At 34.4% G+C, this 21208-nt stretch overlaps 1 protein-coding gene and 1 non-coding gene across 3 annotated transcripts in view; both read left to right on the top strand.

Moving 5' to 3' along the window:
- Window positions 1-21208, top strand: part of LOC150093698 (kielin/chordin-like protein) — a 1333292-nt gene that overhangs the window by 144645 nt on the left and 1167439 nt on the right. The gene's annotated exons all lie outside the window — the stretch shown is intronic.
- Window positions 9858-9931, top strand: TRNAN-GUU (transfer RNA asparagine (anticodon GUU)). Its single transcript has one exon. It is a non-coding gene; the product is annotated as a tRNA-Asn (tRNA).

The raw sequence follows: 21208 nt of genomic DNA, 5'->3' as shown, positions 1-21208 counted from the left end.
CATATGCTATTGAAGAGTTTTAAGAGTATTGAACTGGAGGAGCAGCCAGGAGCACTTCCTTTTCTCTGAGTCAACGCGTTGATCTTTTCGAGTGACTTTAAAAGAAGGATAGGACCAGAAATGTAATTGATAGGTGATACATTTTAAAGAAATTATACTCATAGAAAAAAGTAAACAATAACAAGCCTTATAAAAATCGAATATCACGCAAAAACGCTGTTATTAATAAATTACTCTGCTTTAAAAACAAAGAACACCATATTAAAATACTGAATGCAGTTTAAACCTGGATCAAAGAACGTTCTGAATTAACCTCTCATTTATCCTGCACATTTGTTCAGTTAAAAACTATTGTCCATACTATAACTAAAGTGATACTTTGTAGTTTGAATTTTCATACTTTGAAAAATATATATTTATTCACGTATCGCCAATTTTTACCACCAATATAAAAGATAAAAGAAGATACAAACAGGAAAGCAAAATTTTCGTGAAATTTCTTTTATGAATAAATGAATCCCTTCGTCCTCATAAGGACTGGCTTAAAGGGGAGAAGCAAGAATGCTTTTTATCTTCCCCGTTATCTGCAGAGGACAGTGTAGGGATAAGGTGTTATTGAGCTATTAATGCTCTGATCATGGCGAGAGGGTAATAACAGCAATAGCTGAGCCTCAGTTAGAACTGCATTGGCTACAGCATTGCCATCCATTACCCTCCAAGGGGATTAATCACCGCATTTCACGGTCCAAGTTTGAATGAATCGCTTTCATTATAGTCCTTATAAGGACTGACTTAAAGGGGCGAAGCAAGAATGCTTTTTATCTTCCCCGTTATCTGTAGAGGACAGTGTAAGGATAAGGTGTTATTGAGCTATATGAAACTCTGATCATGGCAGGAAGGTAACAGCAATAGCCGAGCCTCAATTAGAACTTCATTGGCTACAGCATTGCCATCCATTATCCTCCCAGGGTACCCATTTTAGTCGCCTGGTACGACATGCATGAGCTACATTGGTGATACGTAAGTAAAGCCAATCTCTAAAAATTAAGACGATCCCTAGACCACTCAATAGTGGCCGAAAGACCATCTCAGCGTTGGCTCCACTCAGTGATGGCCTTCCACCCAAACACCACCGAGCAGAACCGCTCATATTCCGAAGAAAAGCATTCACCGACAAAGCCCCTCAGCGGGCCGTACCGGAGAACACCCTCCCCGGAGACTCAAATTGTTCCCTTAAGGCAAAAACCTTAAGAGAGCGAACGCAAAATCTCGAATCTCAGCGTCCATTTAGTCGCCTCTTACGACATGCTTGGATTTGCATTGGTGCTATTTTTATCTCGGCAACCACACGGGGAAGGATGAATCCCTTTATAGTCCTTATAAGAACTGGCTTAAAGGGGCAAAGCAAGAATGCTTTTCATCTTCCCAGTTATCTGTAGAGGACAGTGTAGGGATAAGGTGTTATTGAGCTATTAAAGCTCTGATCATGACAGAAAGGTAACAGCAATAGCCGAAGCTGAGTTGGAACTTCATTGGCTACAGCATTGCCATCTATTACCCTCCAAGGATCACCGCATCTCACGATCGATTTGATTCGAGCAGGATGAATCCCAATTTTCACAACGAAGGTTAAGATTTCATATAGCAATATAAATTTCCTGTATTAAAATAACTTATATTGTTTACATTTCTAGAAAATAAATTTATATTATTTTAAGAATATAAAAATATATTTAAATTTTAATTCATGTTTTATATCTAAAATTAATTTCTAGCTAATTTTTGAGTATTATAGAGCATTATAGAATAGCAGTTTAAAGTAATAAATGACCTTACTGTTAATAGCAAAACTGACCAATGAGAGGTGAAATTTCTAAACATTATTTTCTGTTTTTCAAGGCAATTGACAAAACCGATAATTATGATTTAATTTGTCAGAAAGCTGGTTAAATATTTTCTACACAACTTCACATGTAATGAATCGCAGTGCCTCTGGTGACTATTATTTGTTTCGCATAGCACAATATGATTATTATTATAGGGATATCATGCAAATAATTACCGCTAGGGCAAATGCTTACGCGTTTTTATTTTCCATTTTCCTTAAATAATTAACTGGAAAATGGTGACATAAGCTGTAAAGTTTTATCAAACTCATGTTTTATGACGAAGTCAAAGAAGCGCATATAAAAAAAAAAAATTAACTACCTTCGTTGCTGGGTAATGTAGTGGAAGTGTTGGCTCCTTGCGTGTAGTGGCCACCGACTGCAAAATAAGTCCCGCTTCGAAAACTAAACACATAAGAGAGAGAAAGAGATGGGGGTAGGGTGGAGAGATCATTAAACAACTCGCACGAAAGAATTTGCCGTTAATAATGACTCATCCATCATGACCGATGCAAGCGAGTTAGCATTTTCGAATTTTCTTTATTTACTGATCACAAAATAATGGATTTCGTCTTGTTTTACTCTATTTGGTAGCTATTGTTCTTCAACAAGGTATTTATTTGATGAAAAGAAAAACGTTTTCCATAAATCATTTAAACTTTATAAATGGTTTATTTCTGCTTATAAACTCGAGTGGAATTATTAAATTCAAAAAAATTAATTAAATGAAGTAGGGGCATCCATGGAATAATTGTTTTATAAATTGACAGTTTAGAACAGGAATGACAGTTTTATTCGTTATAGGGAAAAAATTCATTTAATAAGTTTTAGTACTGAAGTATACTGCTCAAAACAATTAGGGATATTTTGGTTTTCTTTAAATTATAAAGTTATAAAAATAATTTACAAATGTAACACATTTATTTTAAAATATTCTTAATGTACAACAGTGTAGAACACTCAGCTGCGTACAAAATCATAAGACTTGTCTAAACGTGTCTTAGCAGTATTATCATGTGGGGGAGGGCGATATAAAAGTGTGGTTTGTTGAGCTCACTTCCACAGTGCATAATTATCACTTCAATTGTAAACTTGTGTCGCCTACCACCCATTATTTTGTTAAAAATGGCAGAGCAACACGATGTCCCGGAATCCATGGCTTGGAGAGCCATTGGTGGATTAGAAGATGGACAAACGCAGTTTGTCGCTTAAGCGTGTCGTATGTCTCAAAGCGTAATTTCGCGACTTTGAAATCGCTTTCTGGGGACGGGAAATGTTTGCCGAAGACAAGGTCAAGGTCGCCCATCACCAACAACTCCAAGAGACATCAGTATTTGTCGTTACTTGCCAGAAGAACATGCCAGTCCAATCGAACATGCCTGGGATGCTTTAGGTACGCGCGTTTCTGCTCCACTGGTTCCACCACAATCGCTTTAAGAGCTCGAAATTGCTCTCACAGAAGAGTGGGGAAATATTCCACAAGAACTGTTTGATCATCTTATCCGGTCCATGCAATCAAGATGTACCGCTGTTTTGGCTGTTAATGGAGACCATACGCCCTATTCAAAATTAACAAAAACGTTTTTGGCTTTTCTTGTTGTTATTCATGTTAAAATTATTTCACGGTAAAATGTACAATTTGTTAACTTTGTAATAAATATTGATTATTTAAACAATATCTCATTAATTTCACCCTATCCATAAGAGAAATATTTATTCATGTATAAAGTACCCACTAGTTATAATTATTTGCAGAAATTCACCATTATCCGACAGAAACTAAAATATCCACTAATTGTTTTGAGCAGTGTATATAGTACTTAAGTACTTGAGCTCTTTATATCAAAAGATGTATTTTATACGCAGTTTAATCAGATACCAAATAATATCATAAGGTAATTTGGTAGCGCATGTCTGAAATTTTCCAAATGAATGAGTATCATATTGTTATTATTATTATTATTATTATTATTATACGACGCCTCTAAGGAGTCCAATGACTCTCGGGGGAGGACATTCCACTCTACACAATCCACCATATGCACTATTTGAATTGCCATCTTTACACAACGTCACAATCCATCAACTACAGACAGCGCCATCTACCAATCATGGAAGCATAAATCATAGTCATACCGTTTTGGACAAATAACAAAGAAAACTATTTGAAATAAAGAGAAATAACGTCTTTGTGCGTTTCTATGTGCAATTTGCATTTGTCAATGTATTATGTCTGTTAAATGCATATGGTCAACCAAGATGGTGTATCCGACTGTTTCCCAGCACTTAAGTCTACAACTGAAATAATGTGAACATACGCGCTCAGTAGTCTTCGCCTGACATCTCTATGTCTGATTTGCATAAATTTGCAATGCATTAGTTAAATATTTAAAGTCACTTGTTTATTTTCAAACATGAATGACAGTAATCCGAAGATCATTTAGTGTCATGCTATTCTTCCTGTTTTGAAAAAACTAGTGGGTCTTGATTGCTTCAACTGACTCCATTTCATTGCTATAAAGAAAATCATAGTTAATGCCAGGTATGATTGATGGAGTTACTATATTCGTTGTTGCTACGAGCCTTTGATGCTCTACATTACTTTTATTTTACTTAATTTCTGGTTAGTGTCCAGAGTGTCCTAAAAATATGCTACTACTTCTTTGAAAAATTACCACGTTTAGTGTCCAGAGGAGGGGAACCAAATTATCTAATCGTCCTCCCACCAATAGTACTAATACACAATAGGTTCAAAACCTTTCGTGGACGGAAGGACAGAATTCATTTTTTTTAAATTCTAATCAGTGCCTCACACTTTAAATATTCTTTCCACCCTAGAAGAATATTTCATTTAGTTCTTTCAGTCTACTAGTGAGTTCAGATATTTATTTATTCTGTCCTTTCTCTTGAATTCAAGGACACAAGGAACGTTTTCCAGGCATTTAGGCTGTTTAACCGGCCTCAAAAGGGAATAACTTTTTTTTTCATATTAATGATGTATTCCTCCTATAAAACAAAAAAAAAAAAAAAACGACTTGACTCCTGAGCATGCGTATTTCACGAACATATTAAATTCAGTTCATTTCCTGTACTTCAATTGTAAACAACCCGGACATTGGAAGATCCAATTATTCACACTATATATATGCCATCCCGTTGGCTTAGCATATTCCCTCTCCAATCAACAGCCGCGGGTTCGAATCTTGCTGTGGGAATGGATGTTTGCAATTGTCTTCCGGTGGTAAATGGATCTATATCAACGAAGCCCTTCGGTCGGAAAGATCTGAGTTCGATTCCCATCTATGACGCGAGGAACTCTTATCTGGTGTTTTCGACTAAAAGTGAGTTAGCCGGTGTCATACGGCAGTGGAAGTTTTCCTCCCGGAAACTCAGCTTTTTCGTCTTTCAAAACAGGCAAACCAGCCCAGCGAACACAGAGATTTATGGACATAGAACACTTCGCGGTATGATGGTAGCCGATATTGGTCCCCGGGACTCAGAAGTAGTAACTTCTGACTAATACCTCATCTCGAATCCAAATGTCAATACTGGTATTCTAGATACTCTCAGTATGCTAGTACCATCGCCCCCGTGTAAAATCACCGCCCACTTTCAGGTTCCCGAGTTTCCGGGCTAAATAAAAAATATAAAAACATATACGGTGAAAAAAGAAAAAAAAACGGTTCAAAGGCTACAAGGGCTAAGATTATTGCACTGATTTTTTCAACACACACACACACACACACACCCATCACAGATTTCTCTGATTTGAATTGCCTGCCTGCTCTTCCACTTATTAATACTACCTCTCTCTTTTTTTTTTAATATATGGATCGTACTGACGAAAGATGGCATTACTGTCGTACATTTATTACCATGAGTTGGTTAAAGGAGAGATATCACCACTATTTGAATGAAATTCAATATTTTTTTTTTAATAATTACACTAGAAATTAAATAAAAGATTTGAATTTCACTTTATCAATCAGGTCATCAGCATTGAATATCTCGGTTCTCATCAGTTTACTCGATGGTTGCAATACTTTTATTTAACGTTTATTTAATTACCTAAAATTTCTGTAATCTATCTTCAAAATCTCTCGTTGATAAGTGATGAAAATATATTTGGGAATATTAAAAAAATCATTGTCTTTGTCTCTGTAATCCTGTGAGCAGCCTATTTCTTGTTGAGATAATTTATTTTGGTCCCAAAAAATTGCACAGTTTGTAATATTGCGATGATTATATCTTCAGTTTCATTTATTTATCAAAATGAATCTTTCTAATTTACTAGACCATCTTAATTATTTATTTATTAGTCATCCGTCTACGTACACTATATTGTCAAAATACTGACAGAATCGTCGATCTAGTAACTAGAATATATAAAAGTATACACTGGGTAATTACCAAGTATTACTATTACTAAGACTCCAAGAGGTAGTAAAGAAATTGAAATTGACAACACACACACACACACACCCATTGGAAGTCTCGTTGTCACTCCCCCTTCACATACATATATTAAGTATTGTATATAATTATAGGTGTACATAATATGGTCTTAACATGTGCGTGTTTTCGTGCGTAATCACTACGTTTCTTTAATTCGATTTTTCATCTTTTTAAGGCTCCAAAAGTTTTATGACTTTATAAATAAAATACATTCATTTTATTTATTTATAAAATGTATTAAAATTCTAAAGTAAATAAAATTAACTGAAAAAAAATAATTGATTTCATTATTGTAGTAATATGATTATTAATTCATTATTGCTTAATTAAATTTAAAATTAAATAAATTAGAAAATTTAAATCAAATTAAATCCTCTTCTATTTTATGAATTCGTTGAAAAGTTAATAGCGTTTTGAACCTAACTTTAAATTAACAGAGATTTTGGCAAAATTCGTGTGCATTTTAATTTGTAATTTCATTATTGGATGTTCTATTTGAAGTAATGTTGTCATTGAAAATTATGCTATTTTTAGGGACTTTGTTTAATATGTTTTCAACTGATTTACGAAGCACGCAGAATTTTCAGATGTGTCGGAATGGCTCATGCGCCACATTTATGTGACTGATTGATTACAGATGAAAAAAGAAAATGTGTATTGCGTAATAGAAGTAATAATAATAATAATAAATTTCTATTAAACTTTGGTAATACCAAAGCAACAATATTATATCCCTTTTGCACACACACTAAGATTAGGAGTGAAAGGAAAGTTCTTTATTCACTACATATTGAAAGATAGACTATTTAAAACAACTTTTCCACTTGAGGTTTATAGTTCATTTTTATATTGTACGTGCGTATTTATGCTGATAAGGTCTTAGTAGCTCAGTCGGCAACAATGTAAAAATGATGTCTCCTGACATGATACGGATCTCGTTCAGGGTGCGAATAACATTTATAAGGGTTTACAACTGAAGATGAATTAAAACTATCTCATGAGGAAGTGTCAGGGATTTTTCCTTCTGAAATTTGTGTTTTTCATTCCCGAAACAAAGGCAAAATCAGTCAGTAAATACAATTCACAGACATATACACCTTGCAGACAGGATGAACTCTGCCCTGTCGTAATATTAATTAGGTTTCTATGAAGCTAAGTTATTTCGCCATGAGCTATTGTGCCTAGCACATTGAGGAGGATGAGATGAGATGAGTATGCATGCAGTGAGAGAGACGGCAATAAGCCCACGATATTAATATATCGCATGCATACTAACAAAGAAATCTATCTCGGAGCGAGCTTAACAGGCTTCGCATACGCGTAGTTGATTGTATTTTCTACCCGAATATTAGATAATGAGTCACGAAGTTAGATTTGTACCTGAATGTATCCTACAGCCAACGCTACAGTTGCAGAATATGAATAATTACAGCAACCACACAGCATCTACCTCCTGATTACTACACCAGAGATCGCAGTAGTTCAGGATAATTCTATTAGAGTTTAGTTATGACATTATATGTTAATGATCAACCTAGTTGGCAGGCTAATTATCGTTGGTGTAAATGGTAGATGTTCCTATTAAGTAGAAGATCAAAGGAGAGATATTTGTATTATCATCTGGTGCTTGCGTGCGCTCCTTCTAACTTCAGAAACCGATTTGGATATTGAATTGGCATCAGTTGTTTATCTGTGGACTAGTAACCTGCTCTATTCCACTACTTTCAGCGTGCATTACTAGCTGAATACTTTCAAATTAATAGAGAATCAAGCGTCCCAAGGAGAATCGAAGAAGAGCACAAAACAACACCAGAAAGAAAAATTGTGAGTTTGGAGCGAAGTAAAGCGCACGAGAAAGATTGACAAGACTGAAAGATATAAAAATCTACAACAAATAGATGTTTTATACGGCAGGGACTCTTAAATCTATCTAGAGCAATGATAAGAAGCCTCGTGCAGTGAATTATTATACTATCTATACATCGACATGTTGTTATGCACAAAAGTTTTATTTTTTTTTATTTGTTACAGGTTTGAATAAAACATCGACAGCCAACATAGGAAACACCGCATTGTTTATTCTGTTGGCGTTGTTGTATTGCAATGCTGAATTTTATTCTGGTTTGGTCGTGGGACCGAGACATATCCCATTGCTCTAACTTTAGACATTTGCAGAAGTAAAGAATTGTTTTTAAATGGCTTCGCTTGAGAAGAACTTCAAGAAGATCAATTTGTAAAGCTATATCTAATTTCATAAATGCAACAAAGCGATAAAGATTAATAGTAAGCATTATGGATGATGATCCCGATATTTCCGTTTGTCTTCCTGGGTCTTGGTTTAAATTTTTGAGGTCGTATGAAAGAAGATAGCATTTAATATATTCAATCGATCTAATAGAGCTTGCACCACCTTTGCCACGGACTGTCTCTAGGTTGGTTGGCGTGTTAATCAAAAAAATAAGCCATCCAAAATGAGAATATGCATTTTTCTTTTAATTAGTTGTTTTTTAGGATTTTATTAACCTGACAAACCTGAAAAATATTTAATAAAAGGGAAAACAACGTAAGGCCAAACCAACGTGCAAAGAAGAGGGCGAGCACAATCTGCATGCTCTCATAATGGCATTATTTCAGAAACTTGTTTCCTGGTGTCAAGATTAGTTTTCACCTACCTGATAAGGAAAAGATGACGATTTGACCTATTTTTTCATTAAATATTATTAAGGATATAATGAAATGAAACCGAAGACCTTCTTCTTGCAATTTTTAACAGACAAACTCGTTAGCAAGTATTATTAATTTTACGCTAATCAGTTCAGCGACTCGACTTTTCTAACATCACCCCACAGTTTACAATAGAAAATAGCACTGATATGTCATGCGTAAAAGTAATTTAATCAATTACATATTTTAAAATGATCATAAATATATTAAAAGTTCAAAAAAACTTTTTTTTTTTTTACTCTGAACATCATAATAAGTGTGTTTGAAATTATTCAAGATTATAAGAAATGTAAAAAGTAAAAAAAAAATATAAAATTCCTGCATGGCTTGCAACTATGGGTCTTTTTTTCCCCTTTTTTCTTTTTTTAATTACAAGCGGTAGTCGTATTTACGAGCGGTAGTTCACATCGATCTCTTCATCTTAAGAAAATCTGTTGGAGCAGAATATTTTTCTCTTTAAATTTATAAAATGTCTTTTTTTTGTCAACACACCGGATATTTCTTGTGAATACTTTTGTAAATTTGTAAAAATTCTGTCCGAAATTAAATGATTACTATATTATTATTTTTATCATCGCTGTCGTCATCATTTTCACATACATAGGCAATGTTCATTAATAGAAAATTACCAGTGCAAATATACACATTGGATTTCGTTGCTTACAATATTTTGAATATCAACAATATTGAATTAACCATACAAATTACAATAAAATAGTTTATATTTAATTACAGCCTACTGATCGCTATAACTTGTCGACATTTAACTATAACGTGTTAACCGAGGACTAGGCCTCCGTGGCGCAATCGGCTAGCGCGTTCGGCTGTTAACCGAAAGATTGGTGGTTCAAGCCCACCCGGGGGCGGTAATGAGTTACTGTTTTGTTGTTAGGAAGTATTACTATCTGAAGGAACTCTGGACGATGCCAAATGCTTACCCGAATCTTGTTATAATGCAGAAGGAAACAAACTCAGGTTTGTTTTTCAATTTTGAAAAGTAGGTTTCTTTCTCTCTCTCTCTCTCCCTCAAAAAAAAAAAAAATAATAAAAATAATGGTGAACACGTAATTATATACAAAATAAAATAAAAAAACATTCAAATTAAAGAAAAAATAGAAGAGCAAAACTTAGTAATCTAGTTGATAAGGGGATTGAAAAAGTACTTTGACTTTCAGGATCTTAGATGCACGAAACTATTTAAAGATTTAAAATATCATCAGAAAATAAAACCTCAGTAGTTTGAAATTCTTTCCATTAGCCATTTCGATACTTTATGTTGTAATATACTGCGAGCGAGCGCGCAAAGAACTAAATAAACGGGAAAATATTCAATAAGAAAAAAGAAAAAAAAAATAATAAAATAAGACAGATATGAATGAATACCCCCCCCCCCAAAAAAAAAAAAAAAAAAATCTATAACGACACCTGCTTGATGCGTCGCAAACGCACGCACTGCACATGGGTTACTTTTTTATTTAGCCACACGGTGCGTAAATGAAGAACATGCAAAGATAATAGCAAATAAAGGCGACGATTTTAGTGTTAATTATGAATAGTCTGTATGTAAACTATGAAGGATGCATGCACTATTGAGGATTCTGTTTACATTCTTCTGATATATGTGCTGCAAGCTTTGCTTTCTTATATCGAATTTTAATACTACCATCAATACTATTAAACACCATTTAATAATACTAGTCAATAGTGGATATCATTACTTCAAGAAGTTGCTGTTATAAGTAATTAAATAACACTAATTGAGAAAACGTAATATATGCGAGAATTGGAATAAAACAATGAACAAGAAATTACAAATATCTCAGTTTCTTTGTACAAATATTAATAGAAAAATGTTGTAATTTTTGGTTTAATATTTTTGTTATCTGTTGGTTAATGTTAAAATGGAACGTGTTTAAACTTTTGCCTTTCACAATATCACTTATTATACATTGTTGCTTTTAACGTGAATTTCAAGAAAGAAAGTCGCAGAACCATTTTTTAAACTAACAATCTGCTTTGTCGTTCTTTTTTCTATTTATTTCTCATGTTTAATATTATAAAATAATCAACACATTTAATTCATGATGAATATTTCTCACATTACCAATTATATGCTGTTGTTATTTTTTATTTTTATTTTTTTAAATGTATTTTTGCCTGTTCGTATCTGATCACATGTTTCTTTTTCGATTTTTTTTTTAAATGCATTCTTTAGGATTCTGGATGTCTTGTAGGGCGCATTTTCTTTCTTGTGACATGTTTCCGATCATTTCCAATATTTTTATTTTAGTTTCTTTTTACTTCTAATGTTACTGACTGCTTTTTTTTGGATTTTTTCCATCTAATTGTAAGAATTCTTGTTCCGTTTCAGTTCTTTTTTCTAGTATTTTTCCATAAATGAGCTTTTTATCATTTCAAATTCCTATTCAGTTATTGATTTTTGTTATTTTATTGCGGAAATATGTGACTTTTATAGTAGGCTACACGTTTTTCAGATGTTTTAATTTTCTTGAGTATTTTGTAGAGAGAGAGAGAGAGAGAGAGAGATCCATTACAGTAATGGAATCGGTCACTTTAATTTAATTGACTGAATAAAACAGTGAAGTTTAATGTTTCTTCATTATGTGAGCAAACATTTCATTACACTAGAAGCGTACACACACACACAGTGAAAGAAAGAGAAAGAAAGACTGAACAGCTTTCTGTTTTTCTTTCTTCCAGACAAGGAACTAACTTGGCCGTTTATTCGCGAATTTTCGTAACAGCTAATAATTAACAAGAAATTATTCCGACACAAAACTGAAACAAATGTGCATGCTCCTATATCATTCTTTATTAGTAATTAGAGTTCACGGACGCGCTCCTAATAATTATAATAATGAATATTGTTAACGTACTGTTTCCAAGCTACAGTATATTATTTCATCACTAGAGAGTGTTTAAAATCAGAACAGGAAAAAGTAGGCACAGACAAACTGGAATTGAAATTTTAAAGTTAAAAAGGTGTCGTGTGAAGAATTTAAAACTGAGATATAATTACAGGGGCAACCCATATCGCGAAACTCCCTAATACGGGTCATATGAAAGGTCTTGAGGAATAGAGTAGGGGGGGGGTAAGAAAATCATGAAGAAACCCGTTTGAAATTTTCAAGAATTCCATTGAAAGCTTTTCGAAGGCAGAGTTAGGCACGTCATGTGATCTCTGTGCAATTTTTTGGACCCATAATTATGTTTATTAAAGATAAATAGTTATACCTGATGGCCCAGGTTCCATGGCGCTAGAGAGGCAAAAAGAAAGCATGGCTTCGATCGTCTGCTATTCTTGTCGACTACAATGATGGAAGTAAACTCATTTCTTCGGATGGTGAAGGGTGGAGATCAACTGCCTAGAGATTTCCAAAACTGAATAAAAAGAGTTCTGTGTACTTCATTTTGGAAATAAAACAGAGCGGATTATAATAAATCATTAGTTTTTTTTTTAATCCTTTTGAAGTTTATTAAATATGCAAAAGAGGTAATGAAAGTTTCTTTATATAACGGAGAACACGAGAACTAACCGAGAGAATTAGTTGCGTCTTTCTTGCAACTGCTCTACGGAGGAACTTAGTAAAGAACAACTGCAGGATGTTGCTAAAATTAATTGTCCCGGCAGCCTTTACTTGGAACTTTTTTTTAGCTAAAAAGTTCCAAAAGATCTATTAATCTTCCATGATGGTAGAATCTCAAGAAAATTCTCAGATTCTTTGATGTTTCCGCATTTGTCACTCCCCTTTATAAATTTTTCACAGCTTTCTCTACTAATTAAAAAAAGTGAACGGGACTACATCATTAAAATGTCTAAAAACCGGACATCCAAAAATGAAATTAGCCATGGAATCTCTTTCAAGCCTTGAGGCTTTTAGCGGCAACTCGGCAACTTGAAGTTTTCACTGCAAACCCCCCCCCCCCCCCCAGCATATGTAGTATGTCGAAGATAATCGCATTTAGCATATAAACAGACTATATAAAAATTCTTGACTGGTAACATCTGGCAAAGAGCCTGGTTACATGTGGCAAAGGAGTCCTGTTTAGCGTCATCTAATAATTACTACACTCAGCTAGCAATATTCAGTTTTCACAGTCTTTAGTGTAATGGATATTTTATTAAAACTGTACATAACAAATACAATATTCAAGAACTCATTCTGAAGTTTCTACCTTCCAATATTCATGCTGATATTCACTGGGCTAAAAGTTTAAATGATTAACTTATAGTTCAACGTGTTCAACGTCTAAGATGTGGTTTACATTTTTAAGTGAGCACATCTTTAAGTTTTTTTTTTTTTTTTTTTTTCGTCGATAACAGAAAACTCCCTTATATTGTTTATTCTGAATCCAAGTTCGTTTTAGTTGCCTCTTATCCGCTTTTTTTTTTCTTTGAAATCTCTATCACTTTTTCTCCTCAACCAATAAACATCACAGGAAAAGATAAAGGATATTCTGTGAGCGCAAATGAAGTACAGATGTGCGCCTTAAGCTGTTTTCGTATGCATTTATAAAACCTCTTTGTTTGCATCTCAGTTATTTTTGTGCATTGTTGTCTGTTATTTGTACTTCACTTCGTGTGGGAAGAATCGTTTAAACACTGTTTACCCATCTAAATGAGTTGAACACGCGTGAGCATTGAGTAAGAAAGCAAAAGAAGTTCTTTCATTGTTTATAGGTATGCAAATTTTTCTTGAGTTTATTTAGTGACGCTGGGTTTTTATTTGACAATTGCTTTCCGTATTTACGGCTGTAAAAAACATTAAGTTTTTCTCCGAATACCCACCAAGTTATTTCGCGAACATAAACCTATATGTAATGCTGGCAGAAGGGCATGTTGTAACATGTAAGCCCCGAAAACACGAACATTACCGTACGGGGAATCATAAATCACAGTAAAAATACTCGCAAACAAGCAGCTGAGTCAAATCCTAAATCTTCTTCTATTCCATCGTTTTCTCCTTTTCGTTTTCTCAGCCCCGAAACTGTTCCCGTGCTGAGTAAGCATCCTTTACAAAGATAAATTAGGACTTACTGTTTGACCTCTTTTTTTGTTTGGATCGGCGGACCATTTGCCTTCAGGAACATATCGCTGGCATCGCGAGCACACACACACGCAGTGCCGAGTTGAAGAACGTGCACGGAATAAAAATGGGGTATGTGAACAGAGATGAAGAGTGCTTCATCCACTTTGGATTTCCTTGCAGACATTTGTGTTTATGTTGTAGGAGCTCGTGGGAGTTGAACTATGCACACTTCTCGCAAAACTTTAGTTTCTTTTCTGCTATTGAATGCAACAGTGAAAGATTCTCTGCTTCTCTCTCTCTCTCTCTCTCTCACTTTTTTTCGCTCTTTCTCTTCCTTTTCTCTTTCTGTCTACCTTTTCCTTCTGCCTCATTTACTTTCCTTTTCTCTCTCTCTTTCATTATTCTCTCTCTTTTCACTCTTTCATTCTGTCTTGCGAATTATGTTCCATTTTACCTCTTTCCCCATTCTGCCTCTTTTCATTCTTTCTTTCTTTCTCTTATTTTTCATTCTTTCTCTTATTTTTCATTCTTTCTCTCTTTCTTTCATTCTGTCTCTGGTCCCCCCTTTCTCCCTCTTTATCATATCAGATAAAGAAAGATAGTGTCCTCTTACCCCCTCTCTTTGCATCGCTCCATCCTATACGCATCAAAAACCTGCTCAGCACTAAACCATACAACTGTCTGATAGTTTGTCTTTTATCTGTCTTGGAATGATCCTATAACAGATATACATCACCAAACCCGACAACAGTTACTAAAATGTATTTATATTAGAGAGATTTATATTTAGTTATACGCAAAGAGACTAATTTTTTTTATTCCAAATAGATATGTCATTAATAGAGACACTGTCCTAAAAAATGCAAGTTTATTTTATAAATATCTGAATTAAGCAAACAGATATGAAAATATTTTTGTTACAATTCGTTCTACTTCCCAAACATTTACAGGTACCTTAATTTTTTTTTGATAACCAATCAATATAGAGTATACTGTAGGAATAATTTCTTACCAATAACGATTCTTGGCCCTAAAAAGGATAAGATGAATTCGCAGAGCGTAAAATTGCTAACAGTAAAAGAATTGCGTTAGTCCTCCAATAAAAGCAAAGCTTTAAAAGAATACAAAAAATGTCATGAGAGAGAGAGAGAGAGCCATGCGTAATGTAAATTTGAAGATTAAGAATGGAGGTGGAGAGGGTGTGGTATTTGAAAAGATTAACTGCAGAGGAAAAATGAACCATTTAAATTGTAATTATACTTAAGCAAGCGATATGTAGGTTCAGTAATCCCTTACGTACTATAATTAGCTTTTCTACATGAGCTCAACTTTCCGGAAAGATGAACTCCTTGACGCATTCTTGAAAGTAGACAAACTAGAAAGACGAATTTGTATGTGTGTGTGTGTGTGTGTGTGTGTGTGTGTGTGTGTGTGTGTGTGTGTGTGTGTGCATTAAATATAAGCAAGTAGCAGACAAATCAGACCAGTACGGAACAAGAGCAGTCTTTATCATCCAACAAAAACACCCATTACTTTTGAGGCCCGTTATCTAAATCTGTATTTGATGGTGTAGTTTAATCCTCCCTCGTGTAATGAAATTTGGAGATGGCTCTTAAGGAACTGAAACGACTGCATCATTTTTTGTGATCATAAATCTCATCACTCACCACTCATGGTGAGCTTGCGAAGTAGCACCTGCAGTCAATATTCCTTGGGGCTGTGCACGCTATCTTAAGGTGTGTACGAGAGAGTTGGCATCTGTGAATCATAAATTATGCAATGTGCATAAATGGTTGGTAGTATGCTGCATTTAGTTGCCACGATAAAAAAAAAATGTTTATGAAAAGTAGGCCAATGACCCGAATTTAGCTTTCGAAATTCAATTTTTCATCCCATTTATGTAATCAAATACTTGACATTTTGGAGTAAAGCGACTAGTGGCTATGGTGTCTACGTTGAAGGGTCCTAAGTTAGAAAGAAAATGCATAAAAATCAATTTAGGAAAACGTGTCTACCAATGAGAAAAAATTCTTTTTATGCTTTTGATATATTTTTAACTTTGCATTTATATTTTTGTCATTAGTAATAGAGCTATTTTTCTGTGCGATATATATAAGTATACTAAACTAAATAATAAAGCGAATCATTTAAAATTAATTTCTGTTTTAATGTCTAAATTAATATCTAAATTTTAAAAAAAATCTAAGAAAAACAGCTCAAGATTCCAACACTTATTTCTTTAATTTATCTACCTTGTTATTTTATTTCATTTTTTATGCAGGAGTTTTGGAATATTTTCTAATATATTTTGCTGACAATTTCACAATGTAGATAAAATATAGAAAACAGCTGCCTCATTCCTGTTCTTGAAATTTCTTCCATTCGTTACACAAAGTGTGTGCGTGTGTACAGATAAAAGAAGATCGTGTCGATAACTACTATATTATCGCTGGGAAGTGGACTGAATTTTTTTTCTTCTCTCCTCTGTGTCGTGTAGTATGGATGAATCATTTTGATAAAATATAAGTATTTTATTAACTTCTTTTCTCTTCTCTTCTATCAAGCTATGTTGAAATAATTCGGGGTATTTGATACAACACGATTTCATTTTAAGAATTTCACGATATTACTCATTCTTCTCCCCCCAAATGCGCGCCTATTAATAACTCTTCTCTGAGTGAATTATTTGTATGAATACAAACTGTAACTGTATGAATACAAACTGTAACTGTATGAATACAAACTGATATCGTCTGCATCGTAGTGAAAAATTTGGAAAACTATGGTATTGGGCAATTCAACTTCATGTCATTAAATTCATCGAGTCCATTTTATTTTTCATGAAAAAAAAACATAAACAAATAAGCTTCTGTGCCATACGTTTTTTTTTTAATTTTGTAAACCTGAAAAAAATATAAGATATGGAGCATAAAACTTGTTTTTAAAAAACATATGTTTATTTACTTAAATTTACTGAGTCGTTCATATTAGTCCTTCAGTAAATGAATTCAGACCCGAGTACGTACGCGCACGCGTACGTTCCTCCAGACACAGATGGCACTTCATATTTTTCTCTTTTTTAGCCTACTGACCAGAGAAACTGCTTGGTTACTGAGAACGATATTACAAGTTACAACATATAGACTTTATAATAAATTTCCTAAGATCGCAACATTTTCTATATTTTATCTTTCATTTATGATGATATAAAACAACCATAAAATGGGTCTAAAAACTCAAACGACGGTTGCGAATCTAACTTATTGCTATCCAGGAGCATCAGCTCAAGGGGCACTAAAATTATCTTTAGCAAACTATTTTCGTATATAAATTTCAATTATAATACCTTTAACGGCGGTTAATGGATTTCTTGTGCATTTTTGTTTTACCGGAATCCAAAATGAAAAGTTAAAAAACAACCGCACGTTAGTACTGCAGCTGGGCATAATCAACGTTTTACAAAGCAACGTGGACAGAAAGATAAATTTAACGCAACTAATAAAGAAACGTAATGTTTATTCTGAATGTTGTATCTCACTTATTCATACTCGAATGCAGTTCTGCACCTTTCCCATTTGTGCTTACAACGTTTCATGAGATATTCTCCAGTAAAGCCATAAAAGAAAAGAAACCTTCTCGATGACTATTTATTTACATATATATCTGGGAATCTACAGAGATCTTGTTGGATCTCTGTATTTTAATATAAATCCAGGCAATAATCTATCTGACTTCTTAACTCAGTCAGAAAGATTAGCTATGATCCAACTACTTGGCCAGCACTCTAGCATGGCACAAGGCGCACGGACAATACTATTTTAAATTACAAGAATCTTATTTGCCACCACATTTGTTAACGCTAATGTTATTAATGTACCGTCTTCTATAAGCAGCTTGTTTTATAATTTTGTACACCCGAAGAAATCCTTTGTAATAAGGATGAAACTAAATGTGTTCATATATGTCAGTATATTCTTTTGTTCCTTCGGACTTTAGTGTGTTTATATATACAAATCGAATTCAATGGAAGGCGAAATAGAAACCAAAATCCTGTTTATTTTTGCAAAACTTTTCATGTTATCTTTCTCTTTTGTTCTTTAATCTGGTTGAAAGTGTAGAAAATAGATTTCAAAATTAATGGTTGTCGACATCGATGGCACGACCTAGTTGGTACTGGTTCCAGACTCAGTAACTAATGACACATCAATAACCTTGAGCTGTCGCTGATATCTTCAGACGTCATCACTTAAAAAGACGTTATGACAGCAGTCATCTTTAAGTGCCACTGCCTCTTGGCGCCATCCAACTTTATCCTTTAATGTATGATCCGCTAGCCTCATTTCTTTCACATTCTGCTTTTACAAAAGTGTTGACCGGTCTGTTAGTATCTTTTTTTTTATCCGTTTGGGGGACCCTTTTTTGATCTCTGATTCTAGTTTCTTATATTAGTATTTTATCAGGAAGGAATTGCTCTATAACTCATCCGCGGTAAGCCATTTGGTCGCAGCTGTTCGTTTATCAGGGTGCGATCAGAGAGCATCAAATATCTATGAAATCGCTCTTAACCTCATTCAAAACTGTCCCATTATACCTTTCCCTTTTCCTCCTCAAAGCGACTTCTTATACAAATAATTACAGCTCGTGTTAGAAGTATGTTTACTATTAATACTAACAACATCACTTATTTGCGCATTTTGTATTGATGACATTGTGGCCGCTTGCCAAAGAGATATCTGGAATGTCTGCATATATAATAGATACCAACCGGCGCTGTGGTTTTATTGATTGCAGATTTATGTTTTATTCACGTTGTGTCAGTGTACATTCCGATGCATAATTGAACCGAAATCTCAATTGTCAACAGCGAGCAAGCGAAACTTGGTTGGACAGTAAACCATACAGAGCAATGAACAGTTATTTGCTATACTGCTAACAGATTATCAGTGTTCAGTGGTGCAGATTAGCAGCATAGATTAGAATTATTTTTGTTATTTCAGTAACATATAATTAAGTTTCTTCTGGATTCCTTCCTATCGTCATTTTATACGCCATCTTCTAGATTTGTTTTCTTGATGTAGACACCAATCCATATCTAAGACTAGGTTGATGATTTAATTTTATAATATGAAAGAAAATATCCACTAAAATATTTTAGTTGTTTTCGGAAAATTTAAAAGTTGTAACTGGACATTATATATACGTATATATATTTTTCGCTTAAGCAGTTTTGAAAAATTTCCGATCTTTCTAGGTAGATGTAAAGGTAATGTTAGATGACAGTCCCCTTCCAGATAGATTTAACATTTTAGGGAGGTTTTTAATGCACCACCTAAATTTAAGAATAGCATTCTAAGGTTGGGAGAAATTGGACTTTCGTATGTTGTTTGGAGTTATACGGTAAGAAATGGTGTCTTCAAAGAGGACATGTATTTTGGTATCCTCTTTGAAGAGGATTGTGATGAATTTGTGAGTAAACCACAAAGAAGAGGCAAATTTCATCTTGACAAGATGTCAAAGTTAATGACACTTGAAGTGAAACCCTTCTTAATGAGATATATCTAATTAACGAGGGTTTTTCTGCGTTATTCTCACCGCACTGAAGTAAAGAGATAATGTTTAACACACTAATCATCTTGGATCATTCAAAAGCTACAACCTTTTGCCAAAAGAGAAAGAAGAAGAGTGGGATAAAGTGTCATCAGAAAAACTATGAATAGGATCTGAGGTCATTGAGAGTATAGTGAGACGATTAATCCCTGGAATACTTTGTCATATATATATATATATATATATATATATATATATATATATATATATATGTTAAAGATACCAAGCAATTTTATAAGCTAGGTTTTTAATCCTTTTTCCCAAGTAAGCAAACAGACAAGTAAGTCAAGTTTGCGGCCTGCAGGTAGTGCAACACTAGGCAACTCGTGGTAAAGGTGGAGCAAGATCTGATCACTTTCCTTAGAAATTTCCCCTATATATATATATATATATATATATATATATATATATATATATATATATATATATATATATATATATATATATATATATATATATATATATATATATATATATATATGTTAAAGATACCAAGCTATTTTAAACCTGGTTTTACTCCATTTCCCAAGTAAGCAAACAGACAAATAAGTCAAGTTTGCACCTGCACGTAGTGCAAGTCTAGCTGACCCTGCAGGTAGTGCAAGACCAAGATAACTCATGGTAAAAGTAGAATAAGCTCTGATCACTAATCTTAATATTTACCCATAATGCAAAGCACATCTCCTGGAGGAGATGTATGATGCTTTGTATTAAAGGCAAGGGGCCACTACCCAGACTGGTTTCGACCTTTATTGAGGTGGGTGAAAGTAAAGAATAAACCCATCATCGGCCTATTGAAAAATAAAGGGGTCAGAGTGTCCCCGAAGAGAAGTAAAAGAGGGGTAAGGAAGTGACAGAGAGGTCAAGGTGGGGTGCTGGGGGGGGAGAAGAGGAGAGGAAGCGGAATAGGATGGGAAGGGCGGGTGGGGAGGTAGGGGTAGGGAAAAAGAAGAAAAATAGGCCTCAGCTCATTATTCGCATCTTGCTAGTTTAAAGCTATCATATCATATCTCTTCACCCTCCTCTAAGATCTGCCTCAAAAAAAAAAAAAAGGACCACGGAGGTAATCGGTGCCCAGGTGACCCGCCCCTTCAGAGCAGCCCGCCTCGAGTAGGCCTGCGCTGCCTGGGTTTTTCCTCCCAACTACCTCCGTGGGAGACCAGGGAGCAAAACAGACCTCGGGGGGGGGACGCAGAGACCAAGGAAATGACTCGGAGTGGAGCTGCTGCTGCAGATGGAGATCTTAAAGAAGCAGCAGGCAGAACTTGATGGTGTTGTTTCTGACATTACACAGGATTGGAGGTGAACACCACTTGTTGTTAAATCTGGTGTCACCCAAAGCCTCTCTCTCGAGATGTAAAAACCTCCTTAAGGAGCCATAGAACATGTAGAGGACGATCCGAGAGAGATCCAACAGACTGGGAGGATTAGCATAGTTGGAAAATTTTTTTCTAACCTTGCAGATGTGATATTTAAATTCGTTGA

The sequence above is a fragment of the Typopeltis vanoorti genome, chromosome 23 (assembly GCF_054136105.1).
Source record: "Typopeltis vanoorti isolate ZY-2024b chromosome 23, IOZ_Tvanoo_1.0, whole genome shotgun sequence".
Classification (NCBI taxonomy): Eukaryota; Metazoa; Arthropoda; class Arachnida; order Uropygi; family Thelyphonidae; genus Typopeltis; species Typopeltis vanoorti.
Note: the sequence above shows the minus strand (reverse complement) of the source record. Positions and strands in the feature narration are given on the sequence as shown.